The sequence below is a fragment of the Puntigrus tetrazona genome, chromosome 8 (assembly GCF_018831695.1).
Source record: "Puntigrus tetrazona isolate hp1 chromosome 8, ASM1883169v1, whole genome shotgun sequence".
Lineage (NCBI taxonomy): Eukaryota > Metazoa > Chordata > Actinopteri > Cypriniformes > Cyprinidae > Puntigrus > Puntigrus tetrazona.
In genome coordinates this window covers 10467711-10487269 of record NC_056706.1, presented here as the reverse complement: position 1 = coordinate 10487269, position 19559 = coordinate 10467711, and the positions used below count along the sequence as shown (strand labels likewise).

At 37.0% G+C, this 19559-nt stretch overlaps 1 pseudogene; it reads right to left on the bottom strand.

Moving 5' to 3' along the window:
- Window positions 1-2557: 2557 nt before the first annotated feature.
- Window positions 2558-18391, bottom strand: LOC122350690 (annotated as a pseudogene).
- Window positions 18392-19559: the final 1168 nt, after the last annotated feature.

The window sequence follows — 19559 nt, the reverse complement described above, 5'->3', positions numbered from 1 at the left end:
GTGTGTTGCTGCAGGGGTTGTTGGGAAGGGGCTGGACCTCTTCTGTCTTGTGGTTTTGGCTTGCGCTCAGAGCCTGTCAGAGATTCAGAAGACAAGTGAGAGAGGTAGAGAATGGCCTCATTAGAGAATTGAGCAGGGCTTTAAGAGAGGGCTCCGCTGGCCATAATGACTGCAGGAGAACAGACGAGGCTCTGTTCTCTGTAATGAAGTTTGTGCCACAAATCAACAAATCTCTTCACAACGCTCGATGCCAATAGGATAGGAAGCATTAGACTATACTACAGTAAATCACGGAATTAATAAAACACGCACACATTAAGAGAGGTTATGGTAGCTAGTTCTGACGTTCGTTTATTTGTATTTGGAAAGTACAATTGTAATTTACATAACGTTAATTCAATTGCATACATATTTTCTCCATTTCATTGTCCGGTTATACATGACAGCTCACATTTGTTGTTTAGTGTCATGAGTTCTCACTGAGGTCATGTCCAGGACAATGTCCTTTTGAACAAGAGAAGGCTACTGATCTCAGTAGACAAACATATATTTGACGTCATGCTTAAATTTGGTTGTGATTAATTGGTCTGCACAAAAGCACTTAACAGTTTTAGAATTTAATGCGGTACATTTATTATGAACCTATGCTATTTAAACGCCAGACATTACAACATATATATATTTATATTATCGTGCTCAAAGACTGTGTGTCAGCTGGGCTAAAGAAAGAAGAGAGCTCCAATGTTTCGGTTCATTAATTAAACATGAAAATAACATTCTTGAACAAATAATTTCAATAACGGATTAATAGCCATTAAAATACCATTGAAGTGATAAAATTATAATTTTAATTATATATATATATATATATATATATATATATATATATATATATATATATATATATATATATATATATATATATCGGATTACTTTTTTCATCTGAATATACTGTATATGTAGGTTATGTAATATAATAAATAATAATATAATAACAAATGATTAAAATAATAAGAATATTATTATATGGGATGCATAGATGAATACAGGGGGTAAACACCAAAATATATATTTAAAAATATATTTTATTAAAATTTGTAAAAATATACATTGCATGTCTATTTTAAAACAAACCAATGATTTTGCAAATTACTATCAAAATGTGATTTTTCTGAATGTGCACATATAGGCTAAATCACACAGAGACAGACCCTATGCCTCAGAACTCTAGCCTTCTTCTTTTCCGAGGGATGTACTCAACAAATATTTGTGTACACCTTTATGTGCTATCTTGGCTTGGGCAAGATGACAGTCTGGTGAGGTTCGTTCGTTTCAAGTCACCCTCAGCAGACGTGAGAAAGTAGTTAGTGTCCTGTATGTGGGGACTCTCTTATTCTCAGACTAAACTCAATGAGGAAGGACTAATATGACCTGAATGTCCCGCACTTCTGAACAGAACGCTGTCTCTCCGTGGCTTGTTAAGGGACAATGTTTGTTTTGTTTCACAGAGTTCTGAGAGGGGAGGCTGAGAGAGGGTGAAAGGGGACGGGGGGGTCCGTGAGAGATTCAACACAGTTGCTCTGGCAACTAGTTTTGGCCCCTTGAGTACACTAACATACAAATCAGGGTCTGGACTGAGGTCCTGGGCACAGAAAGCAGCGCAACTGGAGCCACGGACCACCACGAATAGAGAACAGGAAACGCTAGTGAGTTTCATTCGGATTCACTAAATCACCATGTCAGTTTAAAGATGGCAAAAAAGCTTTCCATTGCATTTTTTATCACACTTGTGTATTCAAGGCACGCGGCAATACAAAAACAAGAGTAGGTGCTGCAGTGGCTCCCGGGGAGGCCAAATTTCCCTGTTTTTCGAGGGCCCAGGACATCTCAACCCTTTTTTCCCCTTCATGTTGCGTGCCAAGCCTCTGATAGAGAACAAAATTGGGCTGTGTGAATGAAACTCACAGCCTCCACAGACAATTATGAGAAACCAAAATTCGAAACGGAAACAGCGCTGAATTTAAATTCATAAGACATTTCGGGCAAATGCACTAATAAAGTTCTGTTTTGCAACTACATTCACAGAACAGCGATAGCAGTTGCTGCTCGAGAAAAAGAGAGGAGAAAATGCTCAAATCTAGTTTTCATCACTTTCTTTGTGTTATTAGAAAAGCTAAACAAATAAAGTCTCACAAAACTATGTGGAATTCTGTATAAACACAGCTATGCACGGGACAAGCCTGCAATGGCCACTTTATATAAGCATCAACCCCGCCATCTAGCGGTCACAGATACTCATTGCATCCCCACAAAAGTTACTTACGGAGGATTAAACCTAAAAAAAACATACAAATAAATGATATAACAATATAAAATAAACAATGAAAGATTTTGAAGTTTTACTTGATACACCAGTTACAAAATAATTTCTTTATTTTTCCTTTTATTATTGTTCTTTATTACTTTTTTAAATAAAAAAGATCAATTTATATATATTTATTTATTTTGTCCTGTGTACTCTGGAGACACACACACCAAAAAAACTCAGAAAAACGAATCCAGTTTCAATCAGATTTACTTTTACAACTGTTTACAGACTTGAAGGACAAGATTTAGACTTGACGTCACATTTATTTCACAGAAAGGAAATAAAACAAAATTCAAACAAACGAGCAATTCAAATGGGGAGAAAACAGAAATGGTTCACTTCTTCCGCAGTGACAAAAACAAACTATAATAGCACAGAGATATTACAGTCAAAAAGCACTGAGGTTTCTACAATTGTCATATCAAAACATTCACATTAGAACTGAACACTTCTCCTGGTCGGCAAAAGCAATACAGATGTCACTGTGTCAAAGCAGATCCAGCTATACAAACACAAATTCAGACCCGACAGCTTTAGTCCAGTTCAGTAAGAGGTTGCCAGATCACCATGATAAACAACCACACATGAACTCAAGGGCCCATATCTTTATATACATGGTCTAGTTATGCACAATACTTGTGATTAGAACATCTGTGTTTGTGATACTGTGAACATTGTAGTGGATTCATCAGAAGTCTCAGTTGCTGTGGCTGATATTCGTCAGCACTGAATAAAAAAAAAAAAACAATATCAATTTTTTTTAAGAATGAGATTTTTCTTTAGACAGCACATATTGCCAAATTTCAATTTCATTTAATTGATCAAAGAGGCGTATATTTGTACTTTTACAATGTTTATATTACTATGACTATTATTACTATTATTTCTTGGCAATCTGGTGTAATACCAACAGCTATTAAATATTTGGTCAGTAGGGGCATTTGGTATAAAGCATGTGTTGTCAAATACAGAGACTAAATATTTGCACAATCCTAATGATCTATTATGACAAAAAAAAAAAAAAAAAAAAAGTGATTGAGTCAATGTTTTGGGTATTTCTGGAATGTCAGACAATGTAAAAATCTGATGTAAAGATTTACACTAGCAGATGATGCTCTTGCTTGTTTACCTGAACATGCACAAACAGATGAATTTATTTAAAATATCCGTGATTTTTTTAAATAGAAAATGCATGTATAATCTGCTAAGAAGTCTCAAGGGTCAGAAATACAACAGGGTGCCTTCATTTCCATACATTTCCTTCTTAAAGATCCGTAAAGCTTTATTTCATGGATGTACTGTAGAGATCAATGATGAGCTAGGAAAATGTTCTTTCCAGTGTCATTTCCTGGCTTTGGCAGAGTTTAGGTTGGCGTTTTTATCAGTGTTTAAGGCCTGACCGTGAAGATCAGCTGTCTGTGTGTGTCTGCCAAGCATGACAATGAAGAAGATACTGCAGCTAATCTACAGATACATTTAACAGGCCATTCTAGCCCATTTAAAAACATTCAAGAACCGCATTCCTCCGCAGCTCTGTCCCTGATAACAATTTTACAAACGGGTTGAAGGTTAAAAACATGGATTTAAAATCAGTTAAGCGGTACCATTTTATGGAGATGATTTTAAAATCTAGAAATCTTCAAACCCTATTTTAAAATGTCAGCTCTGCTGGTAAATTTTATATTTATTTATTTATGAATTTTCTGAGTAAACACTAATACATTGAACTGGCAAAGAACGAAACACCAATATATAAAATATACCTGTATAAATTTTTCTGTTTACAAAAAGTGGCATGTACACCACTCTATGGAGAATCAGTGAAATTGTACAATGAGAAAATGTTGGAGAAAAATGTACAAAAGTGTTGTGTGATGGTTGTAGTTTGTGGTTTACAAACTGTAAAAATTCTCACAAATCCTAGCTGCGATGAGTGTACAATGAGGCTTAGCTTTATCGTGCTTGGTAAAAGCTGATAAATATTACTCGGTATGGATCACTTGACAGTAAATAAAACCCTAAACTGTGCAGAGATGGGCAAAAGAGAAAGAATGAAATGGGTTTACCGAGGAAAAATCTTTTTATGGCTGTTTTTGTCCGTCAATGGATGTGAAATCATTAACTTCTTTTTAAAGCAACTCAATTTCATTCAACGATAAAAATAAATTCTCAGTTAATATTTATATCAATTGAACATGTAAGAAAAAGGAAAAGAGATGGGGAAAAACAGCTGAAAAAAAAAAAAACTAAAAATACAACAATCCCCAAACATGAGTTGTTTAAAGGAAACCAGATTTAAAGTCATTCCACTTGTTTTGAATCTGCTTCTGCTCAGTACCATGATATGTCCATCTAACTTTTCTGGAAAAAGAACAGAAAAACGTCAATTCTTAATACAATTCATGAATTCTTAAGACTTAAGCGAGGATGGAAACGAGTTATATTTACCATACTCGACTGGTTCCCGTTGGTAGCATGAACTGACGTGACCTCTGCAATTTGCCGTTGTAACTTGTGAGAGGTGGAGAGGGTATCATCATCGCCGTCAAGATCTCTTTCCGACTCTCGCTCCCTCTTACCTGTCACGCTTCCTCCTGAGTGCAGCAGGTGTCCTGCTGAACACCACGCACAATATTGTATAAACACAGGAATATATAAACATGCTCCCTTAATAAAGCTTTTTTAACTGTATGATACTCATGTAACAATGCACTACATATTTCCGTTACCTGAATGTTGTGGACCTGCCATGTCATGCGAGACATTACATTTGTAAAGCCGACTGCCGTGTCCCGTGTCAGGCATGTGGTGGTATCCTGCAAAACAAGCAAGAGAAAAAAAAACTGCATGAGAAAGCAGATCTTATGCTGCTAATTTTGCAACTAACAACTACTGACACCTTTAATTCTATTAAATATTATTGAGTATTAAAGAGTTTTAAACACCTAATTGCTGCTGCTGTTGTTGTTGAATTCCACTTGGTCCCTGATGCTCTTCACTGTCAAAGTTCAGCAGAATACTTCCACTCCTGTTACCACTGGAACCGGCTGATACGGCTGGTGCTTTTAAGATGTCAAAAAGTCAATTTAAGTCATATCAGTATGCACGTGCAAAAAAATAAACCAAAACAAAAACAAACATGAATTATTCCCATAACTTAATTCCGTTGTTTTAGGTAAACTGTAAAACATTGCCTGGTTTTAATTACTATACATTATGACTATGATTTTAGCTAAATTAAACAATGTGGCCATTCTTTTATTAAAATAAGGGAACAAATTAATAAAACATCACCACAAATCGTCATGGGAACTAATTCTTAATTTGGGGTCATGATATAAATTTTTATTTCATATTTTATTTATTTTTCTTTAACTTTTACATGTATTTATTATATTATTCTTTATTTTGTCTTCAGTTATTAAAGGGATAGTTTGCCCAAAAATGAAAATTCTGTCATTAATCTGTCATTAAACTATCCTTCAAAAATATTACTGTTTTTAAAATAAGCCCAAAAGTTGACCTTTATTTATTAGCCTTCTTAAAACATCCAAGAGAAACAAAACGCTGTCAGACTTAAAGTAATAGAAGTCTGCACTATCAAATAATGAGGGGAAAAAAATGATATTCACTTGGTGTATTGGTCCCGGACTGCTGTTCCCCTGGGGAATAGGCCATCCCATTCCCATTCCCATTGTGTGTGGATGGTACGGAGGCCAGAAGTCCTGGTGAAATAGAATGTAGAATTACTTGTACTGCTACAATGTACCATTTAAGCATTTACTCAAACTTCTGAAAATTTTACTCTTCATCAACTGAATGGGGGGTCTTCTTTTCACTGCTAAACATGATAGCTAAATAGTTCTAAGCTAAATAGTTGCTTGCTAAAAGAAGAAATTCTTGCCAAGTCCTCTGTAGCGTGAAAGCTGTTGGTAGATCTGCTTCATCCTCTCGATGTTGAGGCGGCTCGCTTCAGCGTGGTTCACCATTGGTTTTGGGTAATGGACACCAATGATGCACTTTGCAGCGGCTTGCACAGAGTCTGGGGCGTTCCATGGGTCGTAGATGTATTTGGCAGGGAAACCTCGGAGAATAGGTAAATATCGTCTGAAAGAACAAAGAAAGATTAAACCACAGTCTTATCACAAACATGAGGAAGGTTATGCGAGATGGTTATTGGATTCCCATGTTTGAACAAGCAGGTACAAAAAGAACAACAGAGCTTCTCGGATTACAGCAAGCAGCTTGTGTTAGCGATTAATTTACAGGGATTGTCACACATTTAACTGTGCAATATTGTAATTGTGAATGTATACTGTATATATACGGTCAGCACACCACCATAACAACAACAACAACAAAATAACAAATGCAAAAGAACTGAAAAATTCAAGCTCTACTGAAATCTGGACTTATGTCTCTCCTCCAGGTCCCAGGGACAGAAAAGGCCACCTACCTAAGGTGCTCCACCTTACCAGAGCGTGGGGACGGAGGGCTGCAGGAGGCACGGCTCGCAGACAGGCGGACGCAGTTTAAACAGGACAACAGGTCCCGCCTGTGCTGAGACACTACGGAGATTCCTACTACAACACGCATTAGAAAGCAGAGGCAGTGACCAGGCCCTCCCAATCCCTCCAGATCCAAAGACATAGCACCCTCCCACAACCCCATCCCACCCGCTTCAACAAATCGAAACTCAGGGCTGAGTGAGAGGTTCAGGTTCGCCCTGCCCCTCGCACTGCCACTGATCGCTTTTGAGACGACAGTGATCCCAAGCCAAGGCAGAGAAACCTGCTAGCCGCCAAAGGAGAAAACGCAGTATACTGTCCTCTGCTGCTGGGCGGCCCCCTGTTTCACTAAAAGAGACCAGAACCCTTTTGCCAGGAACAGTCACATCCTGCCTGAACAAGCAAGCGCCAGAAACACGTTATACAAGAAATTACTAGGTGGCATACGAACCGTGAGTGGCTGTGTTGGGGACAGGGTTACGCTGAAGGCCATGGACTCTCGTTCTCTTGCACAGGCAGGGCTGCATTCAATGCCTAGAGGACCGCTAAACATTTCAAAAAGAGTCTGATAAGGAGGAGTTGTCCAGAGCTAGAATGAAGTCATTGGGCTCTGGCTTTGGGCCCCACCTCCCATCATGCTCTCTTGGGAATGCAATGTGGCTCTCTATACATTGAAAACAGGCCAGGCTTCGTATGTATTTCCCTACCAAGCGGTTAAAATCCCTTTTGATGAAACGAGATGCTACCGAGCTAAAGAACAGGCTACTGCATTTCCCGCTGATAAAGCATCGAGCTTCAACCACATTCACAGCTAACAGGTTTCCAAATGCTTTGGCTAAGAATGGCTTTCGTCTTAAAAGCAATCAACCACAATTCACAAAGGGGAAAGGGAAAGCTGAACTTTTCACCCAATCCATGAGACGACCACACAGAAACACAAAAACATACAAGCATTGGGCTAACGTGTGTATGAGCTATAGAAAAATACGATGACAACAATGTTTACAAGCAGACCATCTGTTCCTTTAGGGGGCCTATAATGAAGACAATGTGTTGGAGTACCAAAAGTCTGGAACTGCAAGGCCTTAGATGGAAAAGTTAGAACACATATAGACTACTTGCTTTTTTGACTAATTCATGTCTAGACCTCAACTGATACTTTTCTATAAATATGTAAATCAAATGCTGCAATACAGTACAAGAAAGGTTATGTCTAAATGTATTAAATACACTTCTAAATTCCAAAATTCCTTACATTCTTTTAATGGAGTTACTTTAACAAATGTTTCCTCATTCTGTTAAGCTGTCCTTCTGTGTTGTTAATCTTTAATGCATTCTAGCTTTTAAACAATGGTCTATTCAGTGAAATCAAGATTTTTAGTAGTTACCAACCTAATGAAATCGCCGTTAGGGTCGGTGCGCCCTGCGAAACCCACTGGACAGTAGCAATGAAAGAACTGTTGAAAGAAAGAGCTACAGGAGAGCCACATCCAGCTGCCTGCATTTACACTCCAGTCAGCATCCATTCCTCAACACCTGTCAATCATGACTACCATTATTTTCCAACCAGTCAGAGATGGTGGTTATTTCGTATTGAAAACAAACTGCAGTTTTGTAGTCAGTCTTTCCATGACTAAGCATTTTCAAATTTTTAATGGAGAAATTCAGGGAAATAAAATTTTTAAAAAGTAGTCACTCCATTGTCACTGCTTGTGTGTCCTTAACACTCAAGGACTTTAAACTAAAATCTATCCATCCATCAAATTTTTATATTCTCCAATAACAGAGGCCAGCAACTTTTCTGATATGAAGTGCCATTTTTAAATTCATCCTTCATAAATTCATATACAGTTCTAATAAACATGCTCTTCATGCATTCAAAGTATTGTTCTGAGAACAAAAAGCAGACTACACTGCATCATCGCCATTAACTGCAGTGGTACTGTGCAACTCTACTGGCCCACGCGCTGCAACCCACTGAAGGTGCAGCGTAGATCAACAGTTTTAACCCAAAATGGTGTGGCTGAATACGGGTTGCATGTGTAAATGGCTATTCATCTGTACTGAGATAAGTAATTTGTCATTTAGATTGACAACATTTTGCAATGCTGTATTTATCATTTTTTCCCCTCACATTATTTTCCCTTAATATCACTTGGATCTCCTGAATGTCAAATTTAAAAAACTCAGCTCTACCAAAACAAAAGGAAAAAAAAATGTGCTATGTGAAAGAGATGCACCTTCATGCCCTCTTCCCAACTGATCCACAGGTCTCCACGAGTGAGAAAACAAGCGACAGCATGACGGGCCAGGTGGTGGATCCAGCCCTCCTGCCTCAGCTGGGTCATAATGGCATCAATCCATGGAAAACCTGTCTTAGCTTCAGCCCATTTGGCCAAAGCCTCTGGTTTTTGTCCCAAGGGATGCGCACACAGATCGGGTTACCTTCCATCTTATCAAATCGTGGGTTGGTGGTGGCGGCAGTGTAGAAAAATTCCCTCCACAGCAGCTGACCATAGAGGGAGAGTGGAGGAGTGCTGTTTTTCTTTACCTGCAGGAAATTTTTAAACAGATTATTTATGACTTAACAACATGCCAGCAACAATAGCTATATTCATGGCAAGATAAAACATCTCAATTTTACAATGCAATTATATATATATAAAAATTTACATGTAGACCCTCTTAGCCAAATTCTCAGTAAACTGTATAATTATATAAGATGCAATATATAGCATTACTGCCCACTCACAATCAAAAGTAAAAAAAAAGTCAAAGGCGTCAGTATACTAGGTTTATAAATGGAAAAGGCATGTCACTTACCTTCCTGTAGAGGTCTGTAAGTTTGAAATAGAAGAGGCGGCAGGAGAGGCAGCCGAAACGGAGGTAGGGACTCAAGCCAGTCGGACTGGCTAGCAAAGAGTTGGCATTCATTCTGGGTCTTTCAAAATTTGCAACCCATGCCTACAAAAACATTTAGGAAGGAAAAGGTAAAGTGTGTTGTGCTATTAATGAACACATTATGAAGTACGTGTTGGGTTACAATTTTCCTTAAATTTTTTATACTTCTTGTAAATATTGTTATTGTATCAGGTCCATCAATGCATTAGTAACTGCAAAAGGGGACAACTGCACAGTGCAGGAAAATCATGATTGTAACCACACTTTCTGCTGTATTTGTTTTAGCTCTTAAACACCTTAAGGCATATGGCCACAGATAATCTGAGCTCAAGACCACTGATCTATATATGATCACACCTTTCGCTCCAGATGCCTTTCAATCCTTGTTAAAGCCTCCGTTTCACCTCCTGGCCAGACAGCAGAAGGTAGTCCTCGATGTCAAATCCTGAAATAATGTAGGTTAAAATAACAATTCTAATCTTGCACAACTTGGTAGGTTGCTGTATTGCAGTTTACTAAACGCATGTATTAGTTTTAGGTCACACGAGATGGATAGCGATGGATAAGTCTGCTTAACATCATTTACTCAATCTCAAGTGAGAAATCTGTATGGGTTCCTTCTGTTAGACACAAAAGAAGACATTTTGTAGAATAGCAACCAAATAGCTGCCAGTAGCCATTGACTTCCATAGTGTGAAAAAATTATAATAGCTGCTGATTGGTTACCAACATTATTAAGCATATTTTCAATTATGAAAAACAAGAAATTCGTTTTTGGGTGAACTATTCCTTTAAACTCAATAGAAAGGCTCTTTTCAGCTCACCTAGTTCTTCCAGTGAGGGCACACCATATTTGTCCCCATGGTCTTCAGAGACAGGTGTGACGCAGCAGCCCATAATAGTATTGGAGAGGGTTTCCACTGGCATCTCTGGTGGGTCCATTCGGCTGATTAGAGTCTGGAACCGTTTGTAAGTGAGCGGAGGCTGACCACCATTTAGTTCAATGATCCTGAAATGATGTGAAGTGTCAGCATGTGTTTGCCACCATCCTTCCCACATGTACACTTCACAAGCTTTAAAACTCTTATTTGAGATAGCAACGAGACAGTGATTTCTAGTTGTTCTTTAAAGAAGTTAACGTAAAAAAAAAAAGAAGAAGAACTAAAGTGTAGCTGACATTAGATATTAAACAGACGGAGGTGAATAAAGCGGAAGCCTTTCATTTTTAAACATAAATATTGAACATGTTGCCGCAAGCCTCCTGGAATGTCGTTCAGTTGAACAAAAGTCACTGTGTCAGGCTAGTAGGATGAAACAGTTAAAATGTCACTTTTTAAATTTTAAGGAAATGAGCTCTTACTTATCAAGGTTGTATAGGGTATGTGAGATCTTGACTATGACTTCAACCCCGGCCTCCATCGCAAGCTTTTTAATAGCTGCATCCCTCTCCTTTCCAAACGGTTCGGAGTCATACTCAAAGGTCAACCTGGATATTTTCCATTCCTGCAGGAAAAGATTTTAAACACTATATAAGTTACTCAAATGTGTTACAATAATTGAAATTTGTGGCTTTCACATGAAATTAGATCAATCAATTAAATTCTTCACCATATTCACCAACTTAAGAGATAATATAGTGAATATTAGAGATGTTTTAAATAATAATACCTTGAAAAGGCGTGGAAAAACATTGGCTGGTTGTCCTCGGATGACAAAAAGCGGGAATTGAGTTTTCTTAGATTGGAATCAAGATCATCCAGGCACTGCAGGAGAAATCTGTTAGGAATAAAAAAAAAACATTATTATTAAGTGTTTTTAAATATTTAAATAATAATTCTGCAGTAAAAAGAAGAGGTTAGTTCGAGATTAATGGACCAATCCCAATATAGGTATTTATAATTTTTTTTGTTTTTCACCATACAGGCACAACCACATCTAATAGACTGATTATAACAAGAGTCAAATATACCAATAAGACAGTTTGTTTATAAAAGTACTTTTAAACATTTTAAAAACGTCTACACTGTTTCAGCTTCCAAAATAGTGAACACTTTAAAAATGGTACAGATTAGTTTAGAGATCAAGATGGTTCTCAGATGTCCTGATTTGACTTGACCAGGTACATGGCCTAAAAAAGTTTGAGAACTACTGATCTAAAGCAAAGCCCTGAGGCTTTACCTGTTCTGCAAGCTGTCCCTCAGACCTACAGATGCTCCGAGTTTCCATTCACAAATCTGTTCATTCATGACCCGTTTAAAACATTAGGAGCTTAACTGCTATTTCCTCTCTACACATCTGCCTTACCAGCTGAAGGCCCTTTAAGTACTACAGCCTTTACAGAAAAACACAGCTGCATGAATAAATCAACATATGACACTTGTTGAATTTGAATAAAGAGGTCAGAGCATTTTTGTTTTCAAATAATTCAAAAAAGCCATATTTTAACTTTATTTTAATTAAAATGATTAAAAAAAACCCATCTGGAGTTTTCGATATTTCATTTAAAGATAATATTTAACTTTTTACATAAAGGAATATATTTTGTCACTGTGACAGTCCTTGTTGCATTAAAAAAGTGATGTTTTAACTTTAGAGTACTATTAATCTTCCTCCAGAGATTCAGAAACGTTCTCTGTAAAAGCATAACCCTTTGTACCAGATCAGTAACTATTTTGCATACTAAATATGAGCAAAGAGCAGACAAAACAGAAGTTACCGACAGACCCACTGTCACGCTAGGCTTCCTGTACACTTTGTTCTTTCATTAATGAGGTTATAGTATTTATCTGACAGGCCCGTCCGACCTTCTACCTGTGTCTGTTATTTGGTCCTACATACTGACTGAGCCCAAAGTCAGACTGTCTGCTACCAAAGCCCTGATTAGAGACCAGACAGGGACAAAGCTCCCTATGCTCCAGATACTGGCTGACCGGCCGGCACACTCTCACACATACAGTAACTGCACAAACTCCACCAGCAAACACATTTGAACACGAACACACACACACACACACACACACACACACAAACACACACACACACACACACAAACACACAAACACACAAACACACACACATAGTCACTTCCATTCATGAAATCCAAAAGAATGAGACAGAACAAAAACTAATAGCTGCTGGGGAAACTCAAACCTAATTTTCAGAAGTCTGCCTTGTCATACATCATTCCTTATGTAACTGGCCTGGCCTAGATTTGCAGTGCGCATGGGCTCCACCACTGGAGGGCATAAAATTAGCCCAGTGACCTCTTTTCAACCACAACAACACTCTCTCAGCACCTAGACTGAGGAAAAAAAGCATACTTATGCTTGTTTTCCCTTTCCAAAGGATCACGTTTTTTTGTTGCGAGACAATAAAAGGTTCTGCATTTTAAAATTAAGTCTAGAATTAATTTTTTTCTGGCCATGACACCTAGTGAATAACTATCCGTCTAGCATCTAGGAAACTAAGATTACAAGTTATGGCCTACAGTTCATGCAATCAGTTGCCACACAAAATGGATAACTAACCAGGTACATATGCCTCATCCGTTAAGGTAGATAAAGTGCTGAAGTTCAGCAAAAGCAAACAAATTAGATATGTTTCACACATTCCTCAGAGAGTAAAATTCCTGTTCCATAATCATGGGTTCAATTACTAAATGAATTACTACATATTTATGAATTACTAACTGATTGAATGTATCAAGGCTTAATTTAATCAAAAATACAGTAAAATATGTTTTAAAATCACTTTTCTATTTTAATATATAATATATTTAAAAGTACTTTGTTCTTGTGATGGCAAAGCTGAAATTTCAAGAGATAGTAGAGAGTTATCTATTTGGACACTGAAATAATTTTCCTAATTTTGTCTCTGTATGCCACCAGAATAGAATTAAAATGAAACAAATTTCAGTGCAGGTTTTAAGCTTTAATTCAAGGGGTTGAACAAATATATAACATAAAATACTTAAGAACTTACAATCATTTTCAGGAGCTCAAATGCAATTGGACAAATAAATAATCCTAAATAAAATGTTCAGTTTTAATATTTTGTTGAGAATTATTTGCAGTCAATAACTGCCTTACGCGTTTGGAACTCATGGACATCACCAATGTTTCCTCCTTTGTGATGCTTTGCCAGGCTTTTACTGCAGCTGACTTCAGTTAGTTCACTAAACACCAGTAAGCCAGTGCCACTGAAAGCCATTCATACTCATGCCATCACACTGACCCACCATGTTTCACAGGTGACGCTGTATGCTCTGGATCATGAGCTGTTTCAAGCCTTCTCCGTACTTTTTTCTTCCCATTGTTCTGCTACAAGTTGATCTTAATTCCAGGCAACCAAAGAATGCTTTTCCAAAGAGGTCTGGCATTTTTAGATGTTTTTTGGCTAAAACTGGCCTTGTTTGCACCTTGTGGTTAATATTCTGCATTTGATCTGGTGAAATCTTCTCTTGATTTTAGACTTGACAGTGACACACATACCTCCTGGAGAGTGTTCTTCACTTAGCTGGATGTTGTGAAAGAGTTTTTCCTTTACCATGGAGAGGATCCTCTGATTAATCATCACTGTTGTCCTCTGTGGATGTCTACGGCTTTTTATGTTGCTGAGATCCCCAGTGCATTTTTTCCCTCAGAACGTACCTCTTAATTTGGCAACTCCTAATATTCCTGCTATCAGCAACAGCATCCAGTTGTAAATGGCACCTCCAAAAAAAATGTTCTTGAAAAATCAAGAAATAACCCACACTGTGCCCATGACACAGCTTTTAATGTAACTATCCAATTACTTATGCTCCCTCTGAAGGGAGGAGGTACATATTAAAGAGCAGTAATTTCTTAACCTTTCCTCTCAAATTAAAGATCATAGTGATCATAGATCATCCTTTATATAACTGCAATTTCAATACGGTTTTGACAGCAGCTAAAAAAATAAAAATTTTACCTGTGTCCAAATATATACTGACCAACATGAAGTAACATGTCTCTCTTGAGGATGTAATTATGCAGTGTAGTGTGCATGACAGCACTGAAGACAAAGAATCAACAGATTACTCCTTTACACCCTATTTTTAAAGGCGATTTAGAGCAGACAACACAACGTGACCTGCAATCTCCCTGAATTAAAGTACCTAAACTTGGTGCTCAACAGGTGTTTTTAAGTAAGACAGCAGAGGCCATCTGAACACTGCAGATGACTATGACAAATCCAGTCACAGGTGCTTCATCTTTTAATCTGGATAATTAGCTCTCTTTAACATTCAGTCAGATCACACTGTAACCATTCAGTATGAGGAGAGTTGAATGACAAGCTCTGTGACTAGACTGTCTGATTGTCTTCTGAGAGCGAAGCATCTGCTGGTCTGCGACTTGGCCTACTTTCCTCTTGACTGACTATTATGGCACAGGATCGATCTGCATACATGGCCATGTGGTCAGATTACTTCATGTGTGGGTATTCGGTTGTTTAAAATAGAAACACAAAGACATATCTGACTGCTCAGTGCTCATATGCCATTCTGAGATGAAATTCTGAGATGCTTTTAGTGAAAATATAGAGGGTTTCTTCATTTTAACCACACAAAGAACTGCACATGCCCAAGCGATACACAATATGCTTTCTACAAGAACTCATATTTCTAATCATTTTTTCAGAATTTAAGAAACATTGAGATCATAACATCTATAAAAATAAAGCTGCATCAGCTGATAATGAGACTGCAGCTTTATGACCACTGCTGGCAGGATGAGACTGTAAAATTATGCAAAAAATTTACAACATCGAAAATAAAAGCTTTCAACCTTTTATTAAAGCAACATGTTGTGACTTTGCCCTTTCTTTTTTAGAGTTGGAACAACTGTAATAGTATATTCAATAGCCTGCTTATATGGTCATCAAATTGTGTCAACTCGTATTACAGGTTTAAGCAACAATAGGGTTCATTTTCATTGGAACAGGATGTACACAAATATATAAACGCTTTGATTTTTTTCCAACAGCATGACCTCAATATCAGTTTCTGAACCTCAGTCAAATGTAAACAACATAAAGTGACATAAGATTGGGAGATCAGTTGTAATTGTTATATATGTCAAGGTTTTTCAAGTTGCATAACGCATCACACAATAACACCTAGATAGAGATAGTTTTTTATGTTAGTTTTGTATTAAATATTGACCGTGTTTGTACTGTTTAGCGGTCATATTAAAAAATATGCATAAAGTCAAAGCATATGATTTTCTTATGCTCAAAACTAACAGACTTGCTTGATGGGACGAAGTTATACCTTCTTTTGTTGCTAAAACAACTGCACCCACCTCCACCTGTTGACCCCAAGGTTAGACGACCCAGCGAACCAGGGATCCAGGAAGTAGACACATCGAACAGTGTCTGCCCCACGTACTGCCTCCTGAAGTGCAGGGTTGTCATGAGACGGAGGCCCTTCCGGAACCAATGGATGGAATTTGGGGCCATGTTCACTGAGTCACCCTTCCAAAAAAAAAAAAAAAAAAAAAAATCAAATACATTCATTCCAGAGACTGCTGATTAATTGGAGAGGATGCCACGGTTTTCATATACGGTCTCAAAGAGCAACATAATAAGCAATAAAATGAAAAGCCTTTAAAAACAGCAAGTGGAAGACCATCTCCAGCACATTACAGAAAGGCAATTACATTAAGGCTGTGAGACTTTTCCATTCTTATTTTGCAGACATTGGCGTCATAACATCCTACACTGAGGCAGTAAAAGTGGGTTGCCATTTTCAACGTTTGCTCAGAGACCATTTGGTATAGTTTTTTTTTTTTCTGTTTCCTCTTCATGGCTGAGGAATCCTCCAAATCCAGGCCTAAAACCTGTCCATCTGAGCAGTCATTCTGTGGCATTCAATTTTTGGCTTTTCCTCAGACTGACTCAGAATTTGTGACGTCTACACTGGACTGAATAACTCTGTCATGCGTGTCAATGCAATACTGTCTCTTGTGAGTGATGTGACACTCACAAAATCCTTCCTGTCAATCACGAACATTTCCTTAAACACTGCTCGACAAACAAAGTGGTCTCAAGGAGGCAGAGGATTTATTTTGATTTATCTATATGCCAGGTTAAGCCTCTGTCTCTCAGGCAACTTATCGACTGTCTGTGCCTGGGAATTACAGCAGGCCACCTTTAGCTGGGATTGATCCAGCAACTTGGGATTGGTCCGGCATTTGTTAAAGTTGTTAAAATTGTTAAAGGTCACTCATCACTAGTTCACCCCCCAAAAAAACAACCAACAACCAACAAACCCACATTAATAATATCTGGAAGTATTAACACTAAAGAACACTAAAGTAAAAATTTGCTGGAAAACAACTACGAAAACTATAAAATACATGGTTCTCATGCTTATATTACAGGACTACTGTACCACTACAATATCTGCAATATCTGTTTATCATACATTACCTAAAAAGTGTGTCATAAACGCCAGCCCCTATTAGACTGTCACAGCCTTTGTTTGTCTTTCACACATTTGTCAAAGTAAACATTTTGAGGCCGTTTTGCTTCCATAGCATTAATGGATAGAAAAAATCTAAAATACACATTCTGGATGTTTATTACAGTTTTATTTGTTTGTGTCTGTAGATATTAAAGGCACATGTTTAAAGGGTGATTTCTTAAAAAAAATAAATTCCAGAAATCTCTACCTGAGTAGCACTTACATACACTAAATTTATATTTTCAAATCTTTTAGTGTTTTTTTTCATACATAATTCTATAGATTTATATAACATTTTATATATAACACTTGCATATGTAAACAAAACATTTCAGGAAACATGTTTAAAAAAGTACCTTATTCACCTGACATCTTGTCTAAAAGATAATATTACTATTTAAGATGGATTATCAATAGTACAAAAAAATAAGCACGCGCTACCAACTGCACCCACAAACCAATCCCAAAAAGGATGAAGTTAATAGTAAAGGTAGGTCATTTTCATAACTGTACTCAAATTGCCATTCATGACAAAGAAATCATAAAAAACTGGTAAATCTAATATTAGTAAGAAAAATAAATATATTATTGACTAAAATAGGGCATACATCGTTTGTTTTACACTAAAACACATTTTACAGTAGCGTGCGACAGTGCTCCACAGACACACTAAAAGCATCCTGCAGCAGAAATTAGGTCAGTTCAAGTAGGTGAAACTGGCGAGACATTGTAGTTAGATTTAATGTATACATTTTGGGTCCCCCGCTACGTTTCTTAAAACAAAATGTTATAATCAAAGGAACAGCATAGATACAAATAGAAAGAAAACATCTGAACATTTTAAAAAAGAAAAACAAACGCTGGAAATGGGGTCACCGGCGCACGTTATGTAACGCATTTTTTACAAGGCAATAAAAAGCCTATAAGAACAAAAATACGCCGATTAAACGCATTACCTTTAACCGTTATGTCAGTCCCGAAGACAGTATCATCTCTTCCCACGAGACAGCGATATTCTCACAGCTGAGAAACTATACTGTTCCCCAATTCGGTCTGGCGCACAGACGGTCAACTTGACTTCATGAGACGCTCGTGCGCTGCGCCTGCTCTGTTTAGCTCTGCTTCTGTTCTGAGCGACGCTCTCAATGAGGATTTCCTAGTGAGAGCGATGGCGCTTCTGATTAGTCGAGACGAGGTCTGCTGGGAATGAAGAAGCTCACGTTTGGAAAGCATGTAATAATGAGAGAAGCGCTTGAGCTGATGGTGAGGATGAATCAACCTTCGTCTGCGGACCTTCGTTTTCATATTCAAACATACGAATTAGTGCGAAAAAGGATACATATTAGATATTTCAGAATGCGTTGCTGATCTGTTGTAATTAAAAATACAAATATTTGTATTGATGTCATTATAAAAATCGTTGATTCATGATGACATATGTGACACAGCGTGTCCCAACATATGTATCTAGTTCTGAAATATAATGTATTTAAATACAGTTACCCCCTTCAGTTTAGGTTTATTATTATTATATTGAGTCATTATTATTAATTAAGTTATTACACTTACTGTCTTCTCTGCAATTAAAATGTAAAATAGTGTATTTGACAGAAGAGAGATAGAAATAAACTTGTGTTATTAAAAGCAACACTTAATAATCTCTATTATCAAAGCAAGGTTGTTTTCCAGTGACATATGGGTGTTATGAATATTTTACAAATACAAAAGGTTAATATTTAATGAAGTCACAACCATGCAGTATCAAAAATGACAAGAGTTGATATTTTAATATTGAAGTCATCATATATAATAACTATGATAGAATTTTTTAACTTTATTAAATATAAACCTTGATATATCAAATTTTTTTCTAATAATTGCTTTTGTGGATTCATGATTATTATTATATCACTTTGGGGTTCAAGGAAAAAAAAAAGCGAAACACAAAGCATTTCGTTTCGACATAATATGGTTTGTTTGTATTCTGATTATATATATTATATCATTTTTGGATCGTTTGTAAAGATGTTTAAATTTAAAAATTAAGATCCTAGGAATGTAAATGGATAGACGTAACAACTATAAGCGTCATGTTGTTTATTTTTAACTGTTTTTAAAAGTTACTTTGTTACCACAGCAGATTCAGAGCGGACATACTGTTTCTGACGCAGAGAAAGATCATTTTATGTTTCCAATTATATATCTGTATGGTGAATCTTGAATAAAAGCTTTAATAAAGTAAACAAATTGTTTGTAAATATTTGTTTTATACAATAATTGATTCAGTGTATGTGAT